The sequence below is a fragment of the Podarcis muralis genome, chromosome 16, assembly GCF_964188315.1.
Source record: "Podarcis muralis chromosome 16, rPodMur119.hap1.1, whole genome shotgun sequence".
Lineage (NCBI taxonomy): Eukaryota > Metazoa > Chordata > Lepidosauria > Squamata > Lacertidae > Podarcis > Podarcis muralis.
This window is the reverse complement of record NC_135670.1, coordinates 7309664-7326596: the sequence shown is the minus strand read 5'-3', so window position 1 is coordinate 7326596 and position 16933 is coordinate 7309664. Positions and strand designations below refer to the sequence as shown.

The window sequence follows — 16933 nt, the reverse complement described above, 5'->3', positions numbered from 1 at the left end:
GTGTCGCAGTATTTCAGCCTAACTTCAAACTGCTGTACATAAACCTTAAATTGTTCTCTGTGAACAACCTTAGACAACATATCTGCAGGAATTTTGTTTCCTGGCATGTAGGACACCTGAATGAGTCCTTTCTGGATACACTTTCTTGCACAATGTAACTTTATCTGCAAGTATTTGGTTCTTTGCTTGCAGCTCTCTGAGGCTATACACAAACAGAAGTTCCCAGCAAGCTGTGTAGACAGGCATGTGACACACAAGAATCATGCCTGTTCCTTAAGGTGGAACGGAATCTTCCAACACTCATATGCTGGATTTACTCCTTCAAGAAGGGTAGCAGTGTCCTGCTAGATTGGTCTTCTCCAATGTGGCATCCTCCAGATATTGTTGGACACCATCACCCTTCAGCTCCTGCCAGTATGACCAATGTTAAGGGATGATGGGAGTCATGGTTCAACTTCATTTGCAGAACATCTGGTTGGGGAAGGTTGAATTACACGGCGCACAGGATCTCCTGCAACACTGTGATTATACTGTATTATTCTTTTGGATGAATGAAGAAGTGTGTCAGTTCTCTCATAGTTTCAGCCAGCCAAACCATCCTACACAACATGCCATTCCCATTTTCCCTTCTCATCCCAACAGTCAATCAACATTCCATGGCTGAAGATCACAGGTGACCCACATTAGGCTGTTTTGGCAGGTACAGTGGTACCTCAGGTTACAAATGCTTCGGGTTACAAACGCTTCAGGTTACAGACTCCGCTAACCCGTAAGTAGTACCTCGGGTTAAGAACTTTATTTCAGGATAAGAACAGAAATCATGCGGCAGTGGCACAGTGGCAGCAGGAGGCCCCATTAGCTAAAGTGGTACCTCAGGTTAAGAACAGTTTCAGCTTAAGAACGAACCTCCGGAACGAATTAAGTTCTTAACCAGAGGTACCACTTTACTCCACAAATGCTTTTCTTGACATTCTTTGGGGTGTGTTTCTGCAAACTTTTTTGGTGTGTGTGTGTTGGGGGTTCCCCTGAGTGTTCCTCTTGTGTGTGAATGCAAACCGCCATTTTCACGACACAAGGATTACCACTTGTCTCCAAACTTCAGGTGTTGAAGGGAATGTTATTGAAAAACCCAAGCGATAACAGCATTAGCAGTGGGCCCCGCCACAAATTGGGGCTCGTTTTTATTTAATCCAAAGGTTTTCAAATGATTGAGCAAAACTTGGATTCTCATCAAAAGAGTGCCTAGTCATAGGATCAGTGCTTTTTTTCTTAAAAAAATGTTTAGGGGTACTCTCATTTTGATTCAAGAAAATACCATTTTATAGTTCAAATTGGGGAAAATAAATACAGTAAATGGACAAAAGTACAAAGATTCACAAAATGTTTAGGGGTATGTGTACTCCTGCGTTCCCCCAGGAAAAAAAACACCACTGCATAGGATCACAGAATCATATAATTGTAGAGTTAGAATGAACACTGAGGGTCATCTAGTCCATCCCCCCTGCAATGCAGGAATCTCAGCTAAAGCATCCATGACAGATGGCCATCCAACCCCTGCTTAATAATAATAATAATAATAATAATAATAATAATAATAATAATAATAATTTATTATTTGTAGCCCCGCCCATCTGGCTGGGTTTCCCCAGCCACTCTGGGCGGCTTCCAACAAAGATTAAAAATACATCAAAATGCCACACAAACTTCCCTGAACAGGGCTGCCTTCAGATGCCTTCTAAATGTCAGGTAGTTGTTTATCTCTTTGACATCTGATGGGTGCCACTACCGAGAAGGCCCTCTGCCTGGTTCCAATGAACAGTCCATAACCTTCTGAGGGAGACCTTTCCAGTGTCAAACAGCTCTCACTGTTAGAAAGTTCTTCCTGACAGTCAGAACCTCTCTATTTTGGTCATTTGAAGCCATGGTTTTGAGTCCTGCCCTCCAGATCAGGAGGAAACAAGCTTGCTTCATCTTGAAGCAGCCCTTGAGACATTTGAAGACGGCTGTCATATCTGCTCTCAGAATCCTCTTTTCCAGGCTAAACAAACCTAGCTCCTTCAACCTGTCCCCATATGAACCGACCTGGACCTTGTGATCATTATCATGTGCCTCTTCCACAAGAGGTCCGGAGGGTGGGTAACATCAGGGCCGTCTTAAGCATATCCAGCGCAAAGCTTCATCTGACACCTCGCCCCCCCCGTTTCCCAGAGTTTTTTAGGAATGACGCCGCTGTCAGTGGGGCTGGAGGAGGCAGGCAGTGGCTGGAGGGCGGCTCCTCTGGCGGGGAAGAGGCGGAGGCTGGACGCGGCGCCTCCCAGCTCAGCTGGACGCTTTGTGCTGCGGTGGCCACAGTAGGAGGAGGCTCCAGGCGCGATGCTGCTTCGGCGCAGCATGACGGAGGTGGGCGAGGGCGGTGAGCTGATGCTGGGAGGCACCGCGTCCAGCCTCCACCTCTTCCCTGTTGCCCTCCAGAACCTGCCGCCCCGGCGCCCCGTGCCACTAGCCTCTATGGGTAAGATGCCCCCGGGTAACATGAGAATGGGCCTTTTGTGTAGAGCCTCCCTGCTTGTGAAGTGCTCTCCCCGGGGAGGCTCTCTTGACTCCTTTATATTGTTTAGATGCCAGGAAAAAATGTTCCTCTTCAACCGGGCCTTTAGCTGATTACCATCCTATACTCTTTTTATTTATTTTTTAAAAAATTTAATTTGAAATTTATTTATTTATTAACTTAACTTAATTTATTATGGTCCAGAGACCCAACAAATCGTTACAAAGCAATGCACAATTCAGACAGCCTACCTCCAGGTTAAACAAACATTTTGTTCTGACTTAAAGATAGGGATCATTGGTTCTTGCAACCACCGATAAAAACTTCGCCACTGCTAATGTTCTAGCATTTGTCCGGTCTTCTAATAAGGGACGCGGGTGGCGCTGTGGGTAAAACCTCAGCGCCTAGGACTTGCCGATCGCATGGCCGGCGGTTTGAATCCCCGCGGCGGGGTGAGCTCCCATCATTCGGTCCCAGCTCCTGCCCACCTAGCAGTTCGAAAGCACCCTTAAGTGCAAGTAGATAAATAGGTACCGCTTTATAGCGGGAAGGTAAACGGCGTTTCCGTGTGCTGCTCTGGTGCCGGTTCGCCAGAGCAGCTTCGTCACTCTGGCCACGTGACCCGGAAGTGTCTGCGGACAGCACTGGCTCCTGGCCTCTAGAGTGAGGTGAGCGCACAACCCTAGAGTCTGGCAAGACTGGCCCGTACGGGCAGGGGTACCTTTACCTTTATCTTTTTAAAGATAGGGATCATTGGTTCTTGCAACCACCGATAAAAACTTTGCCACTGCTAATGTTCTAGCATTTGTCCGGTCTTCCAATAGGAACCTGACATAGTGAGCCTCTAATTTTCCCGGGAAAGGTACCAGCAAGGGTAATATCAGTTCAGCCCTGGCTTGCTCGTATTTTGCACAGTGCAGCAAAATATGTTTTATAGAATCGATGTCTTGAGCACACGAGCAAAGTCTGTCCTGGTAGGGAACTCCTCTCAACCTGCCATCCAACACTGCAGAAGGAAAGACGTTTAGTCTGGATTTATTTATTAAAGTTCTTATGTTACATCGGTAAACATTATCATATTACATCACAAGGCTTATTGTACTATAATTTTCAACATGTATACAAAGTTTATATACTAAAAGAAAAAAAGGGGGGGAAAACAATGACAAAAAACTATTCCAAAATTATATATGTACCAACACTCTGGACTTCCTGTCTATCCCGTTGTATGTTCCTTTTTTACAAATGAATGTACTCTTATTAGTGTATATTTCTTTACATTTTATCTAATACATTCCTATATCAATATGTACCCTTGTTCTTATTTCTCAACTCAGTCTCTCTCCAACGTCAATCGAATGCTAGCATACATCGCAAACCTTGATTGTATTTTTGAACATATATCTTATATCTATCCCACTTTTCCATAATTTTCTGTTTTGAATGTATTTGTGGGAGCGGAGGTTATGGGGTTATTTTGTTTCAGTTTTCATTATGTATTTTTGTTTTCTATACACATCTTGCAAAATGTCCCGAGATCTTCGGATGAAGAACAGTATACAAATTTAAAGATGAATGAATGAATGATCTAGTTCTGCATCTGTTCCCCAGTAGGATATACATAAGCAGAACCCAAACCAGACAACACTCTCCCGTCCTGTGGTTTCCAGCAACTGGTACAGTGGTACCTCGGGTTAAGTACTTAACTCGTTCCAGAGGTCCGTACTTAACCTGAAACTGTTCTTAACCTGAAGCACCACTTTAGCTAATGGGGCCTCCTGCTGCCGCCGCGCTGCTGGAGCACGATTTCTGTTCTCATCCTGAAGCAAAGTTCTTAACCTGAAGCACGATTTCTGGGTTAGCGGAGTCTGTAACCTGACGCGTATGTAACCTGAAGCGTATGTAACCCGAGGTACCACTGTATTCAGAATCATTGCTGCCTCTGACTGTGGAGGCAGAGGACAGCTATAATTTCTTCCAGTGCATAGGAAACGTTCTTTTTCGCAGGTATTCTAAATAAAAAATAAAAATAAAATGGTAGAATATCTGCAGCTAGCGAAAGCGACAGGAAGAGGAAGAGGAAGAGGCCAACCAAAACAAAATGTCTATAAGGATTGGGGAATCTTTAAAGAATATTTAGAAAACTATGGAATAAAAGGAAACATCTTGGCAGAATTAGACTGATCCCTGTATTGTATAAATATAGGTTTGTAGGGAGGCAAAAGGAAATTATATAAGAAATATGTAACTGTGCGGTATAAAGCAATGGATAGATAAAGTACAGTGAGATTAATTGGAAGTCAGTTTTAAATTTCTTCTCTATAAGTTTTATAATTGTGTTTATATAATGATAATTATATTAATTATATTATAATTATATTAATTAATTATCTTATAGTGTGGTGGTTTGTTTGATTTTTCTGTTATTTGTTTGTTTGATGGTATGTTTGTTTACTTGTAGTTACGTCTGTTTTCTCACATATGTATTTATTTTAAATTAATAAAGATACATTTTTTTAAAAAGGAAACGTTCTTTTTCCGTCTTCTTATTCCCTTGACCCCAATCTCCTGCAGAGAGCTAACCTGCTCCCCATCTCTCTCAACCTGTCTCTCACCCACGTGGATAAACACCTTCCTGACATATGATCATCTGGGAGGGTTCCAGCAGGAACGCAGGGGAAATGGAGCAACAACAACAGCAGAGCAGGTTTGGCCAGAAGGAAACTCACCATCCGCCTCCCACTTTCTCTCACCGCTCAGCATAAGGGAAGCTGGCGTGGGGTGCCTTGCTTTTGCAAATGCTGCGTTTGCCCGGGCCAATTTCTCAGCGCTGACCTGGGTAAGTCTTGGGATTTTATTCTGTCTTAGGTTTCAGGCTGCATACATATTTAAAGCAAACTCACCTGAAGAATCCAGGGGGAGGCACACTTTCTTCAGAGTGCTGGGAATTTGTAGCTCTGAGAGGAGTTAGCTGCAGTGCCCAGCATTCTTCAGAGAAAGTAATATGCTTAAAAAAAATTAAAATGGTTTAGTTACATTGTGTGAGTGCAGTCCTGGGACCACAGAGTTGGGAATGAGGCATGTATCGAAAACCCATTTAGCCCAATTCACTTCTGTGAGGTTCCATTGCTGTAAGGATTCACCATGCATGAAAGGTAAGGTAAAGGTAAAGGACCCCTGGATGGTTAAGTCTCATCAAAGGTGACTGTTGCAGAGCTCATTTCGCTTCAGGCTGAGGGAGCCGGCGTTTGTCCACAGACAGCTTTCCGGGTCATGTGGCCAGCATGACTAAACTACTTCTGGTGCACGGAGGACCATGATGAGTGCCAGAGCGCACAGAAACACCGTTTATCTTCCCACCACAATGGTATCTATTTATCTACTTGCACTGGTGTGCTTTCGACCTGCTGGGTTGGCAGGAGCTGGGACAGAGCAACAGGAGCTCACCCCGTCGCAGGGATTTGAACTGCTGACCTTCTGATCAGCAAGCCCAAGGGCCTCAGTGGTTCAGCAGTGCTCCCAACCCTTGAAACCAACTTGGGAGAAATTCAGACTGTAGCACTTCATCAGTGGAAGTACTGGTGCTTTATAGAAAAATGGTATGTTACGAAATTCATTGGTGATGAGAGGCTGATGGTGAATCCAGTTGGTATCTGAATATGTTTGTGTGTGTGTTTGACTACTCTTATATATGCAATTGTTCTGTACATGGTTTTTACTGTATGGCGAAATCCAGGAGTGCCAACTTGGCTCCATGACTGTGGGTGCCCAGCGCCATGGGTGCCATGCAGCGTGTATGGCCCTGGCACTGAAATTTGTGGGTGCTCAGCCCCTTCATGTGGGATTTTGTGGGTGCTCGGGCACCCAGGACCCCAGGGAGTTGGCACCTATGTCTACTGCTGAGCTACAGCCCTATCCCATTGTAGACAGCCAAATGCTCTGGGAAGCTCATAATCAGGGCAGGAAGCAAACAGCCTTGCCCCACTATTGCATTCTAGTAACTTACTGTTCAGAGGCATATTATTTTTTTGTGTTAGATGATGAGTACGATGATTTCGCTCTACAATAAGGCATGCGTATTGATTTGTTGTTGTTTAGTCGTTTAGTCGTGTCCAACTCTTCGTGACCCCCTGGACCAGAGCACGCCAGGCACTCCTGTCTTCCACTGCCTCCCGCAGTTTGGTCAAACTCATGCTGGTAGCTTGGAGAACACTGTCCAATAATCTCATCCTCCGTCATCCCCTTCTCCTTGTGCGCTCCATCTTTCCCAACATCAGAGTCTTTTCCAGGGAGTCTTCTCTTCTCATGAGGTGGCCAAAGTATTGGATCCTCAGCTTCAGGATCTGTCCTTCCAGTGAGCACTCAGGGCTGATTTCCTTCAGAATGGAGAGGTTTGATCTTCTTGCAGTCCACGGGACTCTCAAAAGTCTCCTCCAGCACCATAATTCAAAAGCATGAATTCATCAAACTTGTTATTATTACCAGTATATGATTATTATTTTGCAGACAACTTCAAGTCCCCCCCTTTGAAATTAATTGATCTAAGTTTGTCATGCCTATCAATTTCAATGGTCTACCTCAACATTAAATGCAAACTATTGTTTATTCACATATGAATCAGTTTTTATGAAGCATCTTGAAGTGATTTCCCTATAGGGGCCCCCGGGGGCCTGAGCTCAGCACCCACTCTGCAGGGCCCCCTGATGCAACTTCTGGTCTCTCTGAGGCCTTGTAGGATCTTGGAATTGGTGGCACCAGAAGTCAGGTTCCGAGGCTGCAGGGCACGTGATGTCATGACATAACGTCGCAATGTAATATCATGACATCACGGTGCAAGCGCTGGGCACCTATAACCCAGAAAGTCCTTCGTTTTGTCTGCTCTAAATCTGGGAAGTCTGAAAGCAGAACCTGAGGCCCAGTGATTGGTATTCAGAGGCATCCTGCCTTGGACTGTGGGGATGCGAACAAAACTCTCATGACAACCTTCTGCTCCATGAAGTTGTCTAATCCCCTTTGAAAATCAAAGTGTTGGTGCTGACCTTTAAAGCCCTAAACGGCCTTGGTCCTGTATACCTGAAGGAGCATCTCCACCCCCATCGTTCAGCCCGGACACTGAGGTCCAGCGCCGAGGGCCTTCTGGTGGTTCCCTTCCTGCAAGAAATGAGGTTACAGGGAACCAAACAGAGGGCCTTCTCAGTAGTGGCACCCACCCTGGGGAACACCCTCCCACCAGATGTCAAAGAGAACAACAACTACCAGACTTTTAGAAGACATCTGAAGGCAGCCCTGTTTAGGGAAGTTTTTAATATTTAATGCTGTATGGTTTTTAACACTCGATTGGGAGCTGCCCAGAGTGGCTGGGGAAACTCAGCCAGATGGACATGGTATAAATAATAAATTATTATTATATTATTATTATTATCCAAGCTGGTGCCCATCGCTGGCTCCTGTGAAGAGCAAATTCCATAGTTCAACTACGCATTGTGTGAGGAAGTCCTTCCTTTGGACTGTCCTTAATCTTCCCGGTTGATGCCAAAATTCCTAGGGAGCAGAAAAGACTATTTATGTATGCGACCAGAGCTGCGCAGATGTTATTGGCCCAGAGATGGATAGAAGATAAAGTCCCGACCAGAGAAGAATGGCAGATCAAGTTGATGGACTATGCTGAAATGGCTAAAACGACCGGAAGAATCAGAAATAAGGAAGGCCAAAATTTTAATAAGGAATGGGGAAATATTTTATAACGTATCTTAAAGACCATTGTAAACAGTTACAATCGTTAGTAGGATTGGAATATCACTTGTGGTTCATTGGTGAATTTTGGACACAATAGAGAGGTAAAATATCTGGGTTATCATAAAAGATGCAGGATGCAGGCTTCCTCAACCTTGGCCCTCCAGATGTTTTGAGACTATAATTCCCATCATCCCTGACCACTGGTCCTGCTAGCTAGGGATCATGGGAGTTGTAGGTCAAAAACATCTGGAGGGCCGAGTTTGAGGAAGCCTGTGCAGGAGGAAACGATTGACAATAGGACCCACAAAGGGGAGGAGGGAAGTCCAAGAGATTCCTTGGAATCTTGTTTTTATGTTGGGTATGTGACTGTGAAATTTTAATTTGAAAAACCAAATAAATTAATTTTAAAAACCCTTGCTGGTACCTTTCCCGGGAAAATCAGAGGCTCACTATGTCAGGTTCCTATTGGAAGACCGGACAAACGCTAGAACATTAGCAGTGGCGAAGTTTTTATCGGTGGTTGCAAGAACCAACGATCCCTATCTTTAAGTCTGAACAAAATGCTTGTTTAACCTGGAGGTAGGCTGTCTGAATTGTGCATTGCTTTGTTGGGTCTCTGGACCGTAATAAAGATTGATTGAAAAAACAAAAAAGTATCTTCCGGGTTGACAGCTGAGAGGCTGCAACCTGACACCTACTTAATTGGTAGCAAGACCCATTAGACTTGATGGGTCTTACATCAGAGTAGACATTCTTAGGATTGCACCGCCTGTTGTGTCAACAGGTGTCATTTCTCCAGGTTAATCCCAAGTGTTCCAGCAGACACCCATGATTTGTGTGGGAGAACATATGGGCGGTTTTGGGTGTGAGTCATGGCCAAATCCTCCTCTCACTCCTCCGCCTCCTATTTTGTTCAATTGCAGCCGTGGGGTGTAGCTCCCTGTGTGATACTTGCTTGCTTGCCAGGAGAAAAATGGGTCATGAAAATCAAATTCAGCCAACTTCAGGGCGCCATGGGTGCTTGGGTGCCCACAATAATATAATTTTGGAAAGGAAATTATATAATATCGAACATTGGAATTATATAATAATATAACATTGGGAAGGAAATTCTATCCCAACGAAAGGGGGATGGTTAAGTAAACTATGTGAGTACCTGACGGATTTAATAAGGCATAAATCCAAAACTATAATTCAGAAACAATGGGAATGCTTAAATGAATATTTATACAAGCAGAGCTCAAATACGAAAGTTTGGTTGTGCTTAGACTAACCTTGTGAAGAATATAGAGAACATAAAGGTTTGACTGATTATGAAAGAACCTAAGGAAGGGAAATGATTGAAGAACAGATGTAAAGGCGAGCAAGATAACTGAGAGACGTGCGGCAAATGCGGTGGAAGTCTATTATAATATTTTAACTAGGATTTATATATTGTAATGTTTGAAGCATGAGTTTGGTAATACAGTGGTACCTCGGGTTAAGAACTTAATTCGTTCCGGAGGTCTGTTCTTAACCTGAAACTGTTCTTAACCTGAAGCACCACTTTAGCTAATGGGGCCTCCTGCTGCTGCTGCGCCGCCGCTGCACGATTTCTGTTCTTATCCTGAAGCAAAGTTCTCAACCCGAGGTAATATTTCTGGGTTAGCAGAGTCTGTAACCTGAAGCGTATGTAACCTGAGGTACCACTGTATTATTGGTTATGAAAAGTATTCCCCCCCCCTTTCTTTTGTCTTCTGTCTTTTTTTTTTTAGTTTGCATTTTGGAAAACATGTATATAAATGTGTTTACAGCGTTATGTATTGTTCTTTGTTTCTCTTTCTTTTTCTTTTCTTGTAAAATTCAATAAAATAGAAAAATAATAACGTAATTATAATAATATAATTTTGGGGGCTGGGTGCCCACAAAGTCAATGAAAAACATTGGCAGGCGGCAGCAACACTGCCTCCGAGAGAGAAGCAGTTCAGCTCTGCCCTTCTCTGCCAGCCAGTGAGGCACCCTTTTCTGGCAGGTGGGTCTCTCTGTCTCCAAGTCCAAGCCCCTCCCCATGGAAAAGGGTGTCTTGCAGTCTGTGGATAGGAGGAAGAAGAGGAGTCACCGCTGCCGCCGCAACGCAGATGTGTGACGTCACACACAAACGCCTGCACGTAGTGCGTGTGATGTTGCATGTCCATGTTGCAGCTGTGGGTACCCACAGTGGCACCTCTGCAGCAGCGGTACCCAAACTGCAATCTGTGGACCACCAGTGATCCATGAGCTTCATTCAGGTCATCCAGGGCATGTCTGCATTGAAATTTCATGTTGAATTTTCATTGCATTTCGATTGCATCTTTTCTTTCTTTTATTGCATTTTATTGCAATCTGAATTCTGTGAGTGCAGATTCCAATACAGTAACATGCAACATAAGAAATAAAAGAAGCAACGAGAGGACAGCTACAAATAATTCAGCATCTTGCACAGCACATTGCAGTTGCTTCCAAAATGGAATGAAAATCTGGTATTTTAAGGTGGTCCGTAAAAAGAAGATGACCTGCAGTGACCTATTCAGTCTCCTGCACTGGGAAAGGACTCCTAGCCCTTCCACGATATGTCTTTGACTACCAGTTAAATTGTTACGGCTTTTGGTTCATACAATAAACCCTTTTTGCTGAATACCAGTTGAGCCAGGATGCTGAAGCAGATGGGCCTTTGGCCTGATCCAGCAGGCTTTTATTACGTTCTTGTGATCAGCCTTCATTCCTACTTGCAGGAAAAAATCTGAGCATCGCAAGATGTCAAGCCTGTACAAAGCCTTCACAAACATGATTGAGCGGAACTCCAAGGCAAACCACAAGAAAGTGGCCGAGACGGAGAAGTTCCAGAAGAGTGAGTTTAAGAAGCTAATTCACCAGGAACTCTCACCGGTCAAGGTAATCCTTGTTTGAGGGGAAAGTGGTCTCGCAACACAGATGGATCCAGAGCAGCTGGCAGATGGAGATATATCATCCAGACAAGTAGCTTATCAATCAATCCCTCTTCCCAGGGGACTCTGGGAATTGTAGCTTTGGGTGGGGGGATAGGGGGTATAACAAGCTACACTTCCCAGAATTCGTGGGGAGAAGCTATGACTCTTAGAGCGGTATAATACTGCTTTAAATGTAGGATATAAACATGGCCTGTATCTATGGAGGCATCATTGGTGGCTTTCTGACCTTTCTCCAATCACCATACCCCTCTCAGGCCAATTTGCATTTCAAGCAACCAACACCTCTTGTTATCCCAAAATACAGACATGCTTTTACACTTGCAAGACTGGATGTTTTGCCATCTGTGGTACTTGAGGGTCAATTCCAAAAGTTCCCGCCTGAGAAACGTCTTTGCCCCTGTGGAGATGGTAGCACTGAAACAGCGGCACACGTCCTCCTGTCTTGTACTCTCTACAAAGACCTGAGGAATGAGATCATCACCCCACTCGTACTAACCATCCCAGGACGCTCAACCACGGCCACAATGTCCTTTCTTCAAAATGAGCAGATAACAGCAAAGGTTGCTAGGTTCATAGCAGGGACAATCAGAACAAGGGCCACTAACTGATGGCTGATTCAGGACTTTAAATTGTGCTCTTATATCAAATTCCCTTTTCTGCGTATATTGTAATGCTTTACTGTTGCTATAGCCATTGGCTGATGCAAATAAAGTTTTATCTTATCTATCTTAACCAACACCTCTCAGACTAAGGGGGAAAAGGCTGCCATCCTTATCTGGCCTTGAAACCAATGACCAAGAATTCAGGTGGGTCTACAGAGGGGATGGGCAGCTCCCATGGCTAATCCAATGTAGTTCTCATAATCTGTTGGGACTTCTGCTATATGAAAAGGAATTCCATCAAAACCTGGATAAGTAAAGGGTACAGGTGGGGGTAAGATATGATTAATTCTCTAAAGCTGTGATCCCTCACATCTGTTATCTCCTTCTCCATCCTCTTCCCTTCTTTGTGACTCCAGAGGACATCCAGTAATAAGTACAAGCATATGAAGAATCTCCCCGACTCCGACGTTGAACTGATGAATGACAAGGAGGTTGTGCCCTGTGTTTACTGAAGTGTGCCCCAGGTGATTGTGTCCCTAGCGTGGACTTCAAAGAAGGTACTGTTCCATATGGGGGTATTCTATGGCAGCTGCATTATCTATCGGGGGTAGGAAAGTCATTCATGAACCTTTGGCATCCCTTTCCCCTTGGAAGCCATTGCAAATCCAGCCTCCGTAAGAGAGAGATTACTGGAGCTCACTGGTGTGGCTCTAATATTTCCAAATGAGCAACAATGGTGGCTGGCACCTGTTGGGATTGGTAGGGTGAAAGGCTGGGAGCCCAATAGTAGGGGCAGCCAGAGCTGACAATGGGTAGAACTTGAGTCAATGACAATATGGGTTCAGTCCTGACCACAGGACTGAGTTGGCTTTGGTTGCCCTGATGGATGACCTATGCAGAGAGAGGAACAGGGGGAGTGCAACCTTGCTCCTGTTTTAGTTGAAGATGCCAGGGATTGAATCTGGATACTTTTAAATGAAAAGCAGATGCTATACCACTGAACTGTGGTCCTTCCCCAAAGCGTCACATCAAAGGGTCACCTCAAAGGATATATTTAGATGGTGGATATTCCCCTCCCAAATGGTTATGGGCCACAGGAAGGTTAGGCTGGCCTCAACCAGAGCCAGGGCTTTTTCGGCTGTGGCTCCGATCTGGTGGAATGCTCTGTCACAAGAGACTAGGGCCCTGCGGGACTTGACATCTTTCCGCAGGGCCTGCAAGACAGAGCTGTTCCCCCAGGCCTTTGGCCAAGGCACAGTCTGGCCCCCCTCCTTTGGTAATCCTGACAGAACTCTAGCCCAATGGTTGCCATTAATTAGATTTTGAATTGATTTTAAATGCTGTGTTACTTTTATTGTTGTTAGCTGCTCTGAGCCCGGCTTCAGCTGGGGAGGGCGGGATATAAATAAAATACTATTATTATTATTATTATTCTTATTATTATTATGGAAGTTACTGCAAGGGAGAGACACTAAGGCTGAGGCTGTTTTCTGAGGGTGTTTCAAATTATAGTGGGGTAGGAAAGTGGAAAATAGTGCTAGTATTTACATTGGGAAACCCTTTGGTTTCAGATAGTACATGGGTAAAGGTAAAGGGACCCCTGACTTTTAAGTCCAGTTGTGGATGACTCTGGGGTTGCGGTGCTCATCTCGCTTTACTGGCCGAGGGAGCCGACGTTTGTCCGCAGACAGTTTTTCCGGGTCATGTGGCCAGCATGACTAAGACGCTTCTAGTCAAACCAGAGCAGCACATGGAAACACCGTTTACCTTCCCTTACCTATTTATCTACTTGCACTTTGATGTGCTTTCGAGCTGCTAGGTTGGCAGGAGCTGGGACCGAGCAACGGGAGCTCACCCGTCGTGGAGATTCAAACTGCCGACCTTCTGATCGGCAAGTCCTAGGCTCTGTGGTTTAGACCACGGCGCCACCCGTGTCCCTTTTAGTTCATGGGTAGATGAGTCTAAAAAGCCCGGGACGCAAATTTTCATGGCCCTCTAGAGGCTATAGTGGCTCATTTAACAAAAACAATGTATTTAGTGTTAATTCTGGAACCAGACAATATTGCTCTTGGGAAAAGCAAGCCTCTATCTTCATACAATTTTAAATCCATAGGAGAGATCTTGCAGAAAGGGGCTCATTGGTTGCCAGGTGTGACACCCCCCCCCCCCATCTTTCCTACCCAACTAATTACTGTTGAACATAGGAACTTCGGAAACTACCTTATGCTGAGTCAGACTGTCTGTTTATCTCAGTGATGCCTACTCAGACTGGCAGCCGTTCTTCAGGGTTTCAGACACGGAGCTTTTCCCAGGCCTACCTGGGGATTCCAGTGATTGGACCTGGGATATACTGCATGGCAATTTGATGCTCACCACTGAACTACAGTTCTTCCTCATCACCTTCAGACCAATCAGCTGGAAGAAAACCAAACCAGCCCAGCAACTCAGAGATTCCCATTTTCCTTACTGTCAGCTTCAAACATGTTTCACTCCCAGCCTTAAACCTCCACAGAGGGCGTGGTTTTGTAAGATTTGTTACTGAACTCTTTTGACAAAACGCACTTTTAAGTGCTAAATTGCTGACCTACTTCTTGCATTGTGTTTCATTTGTTTTCTCGGTATAAGCTGCCCTGAGAACAAAAGGCTATGGTGACAACAGCAGATCCGGCTAGGCAAGGTGTCAAACCAGTTATTTCCATTGGGTTGAGTCCGTTGTTAGTCCTACCCAGAGTAGATCCACTGAAATTAATGGACCTAAACTGACCAGTAATTTAAGAGGGTCTACTCTGAGTAGGAGGGACACAGGTGGCACTGTGGGTTAAACCACAGAGCCTAGGACTTGCCGATCAGAAGGTCGGCGGTTCGAATCCCCGTGGTGGAGTGAGCTCCCATTGCTCGGTCCCTGCTCCTACCCACCTAGCAGTTCGAAAGCACGTCATAGTTGCAAGTAGATAAATAGGTACTGCTCCGGCGGGGAGGTAAACGGCGTTTCCGTGCGCTGCTCTGGTTCGCCAGAGGCGGTTAGTCATGCTGGCCACATGACCCGGAAGCTGTATGCCGGCTCCCTTGGCCAGTAAAGCGAGATGAGCGCCGCAACCCCAGAGTCGGTCACGACTGGACCTAATGGTCAGGGGTCTCTTTACCTTACTCTGAGTAGGACTAGCATTAGCTACAGTTGGGTCGTGGTTAGAGTGCTGGGCTAGTACCCAGGGTTGAAATCCTTGTTGGGTCATGGAGCCCACTGAATATGACCTCAGGCCAGTCACTGTCTCTCAGCCTAGTCTACCTCACAGGGTTGTTTTGAGGATAAAAACAGGGAGAGGATAGAACTATGTATGCCCTCTTGAACCCCCCTTTGAAGTGGGATAGAAATGCAGCAGCAAATAAATCAATGATTCCAATATGTTGAGAAGGGGATGGTTTTCTCATGGAAGAATGTTGTTTTTGTTGTTGTTTTCACTGATTGAAAATGCCAGTTTTGTACTGTTGATGCAGCACCGATTTTGAGCCACGCTGTCCACGCTCATTTGCAATGATTCCTCACCTTTCTCCCTTGCAGGACCCAGAGCTCCTTGGAGGAAGTTCTGGATGAAGTCACCCGAACAATCAAGGAGATGTGATGGGGCCAAGAATCTGTTTCTTTTGTGGAAGTGGGGGGCATTTGTATAGGAAAGAACAGTTGTGCCTCCTCCTTCGTGTGTGTGTGTGTGTGTGTGTGAGTGAGAGAGAGAGAGAGAGAGAGAGAGAGAGACAGCCGTCCTGAATAGACACGTCTTGTACCAAACAATCAGCGATCCTGTTTGCTTTGGGTGCCAATGCTTACGATGCACAAAAAATAATAATTGAGCAGCGGGAGGGTAAGATGCAATAATCCATTTACAACAGGGGTGGGGAGCAGCCAACAGCCAGGGCCGTTCCCTTCAGTGGTGGGTTCATGGAATACCTTTGGGGCACAAGTCCAGGGGTGAGACTCAGAGGGTGAGGAGGCAGCAGACTTTAAGGAAGAGAAACGAAAACCTCAAAAAGCAGCTAACCTTTTTGAGCCAAAGGCCACATGAGCCAACCCTCCAAGGGATGGGGAACAGCCAAAGTGTAGCCAACGTGACAAAGTGGCTTTGGTGAGGACTGTACTTCTTAAGCTTCTTTTCCAAGGGGACCCAAAGGAGCAGCCAGCAAAAGTGATTTTTTAATAAAATAAAATTGACGTATGTTTTTTGAGCTGAGGTGTGTGTGCTAGAATTGATGCTTTTGAATTATGGTGCTGGAGAAGACTCTTGAGAGTCCCATGGACTGCAAGAAGATCAAACGCATCCATTCTTAAGGAAATCAGCCCTGAGTGCTCACTGGAAGGACAGATCGTGAAGCTGAGGCTCCAGTACTTTGGCCACCTCATGAGAAGAGAAGACTCCCTAGAGAAGACACTGATGCTGGGAAAGATGGAGGGCACAAGGAGAAGGGGGCGACAGAGGACGAGATGGTTGGATAGTGTTTTCGAGGTTACCAGCATGAGTTTGACCAAACTGCGGGAGGTAGTGGAGGACAGAGGTGCCTGGCGTGCTCTGGTCCATGGGGTCACGAAGAGTCGGACACGACTAAACGACTAAACAACAACAAAGTGTGCGCTTGGGAGCCACACAAATACCTTTGGCATCACACTGTAATAGTAGGGTACACACAGGAAAGGCCAGTGTGCACATACAAAAACATATGTGCGCACATTTATAAATATGTGCTTGTGTTTGTGTGTGTGTGTTTGCCAACCCCACCAAATTCCCACTCCTTTGCCACCCTTCTTCCCCAATACCTGGCTGTCATCCCTCCCTCCACACCTGACCAGTCAAGACTTTTAACATTACCAAGCCACACCATGCATGATGGAAACACGCCTTTGGGCAAGATCCTAGTCCATGTTGAGGAGAGGGAGATTGAAATTGTTTCTACGTTTGTCTCTTCCACTGGTCCTTTTGGAATTTTCTGTCTGCTGGACTGGAAGGTTGATGAGTCAGAGAAATAGAGGAGGAGGGGAATGGAAAGCTTCAATTAGCACCAAGAACTGAGTACAATAGATAGGGTTTAAACTT

The 16933-nt window shown here is 45.2% G+C and overlaps 1 long non-coding RNA gene across 1 annotated transcript; it reads left to right on the top strand.

Moving 5' to 3' along the window:
• The first annotated feature begins 5243 nt into the window (after window positions 1-5243).
• LOC144325818 (uncharacterized) lies at window positions 5244-16070 on the top strand. Its single transcript, XR_013391000.1, has 4 exons — window positions 5244-5387; window positions 11035-11194; window positions 12269-12409; window positions 15412-16070. It is a non-coding gene; the product is annotated as an uncharacterized LOC144325818 (long non-coding RNA).
• Window positions 16071-16933: the final 863 nt, after the last annotated feature.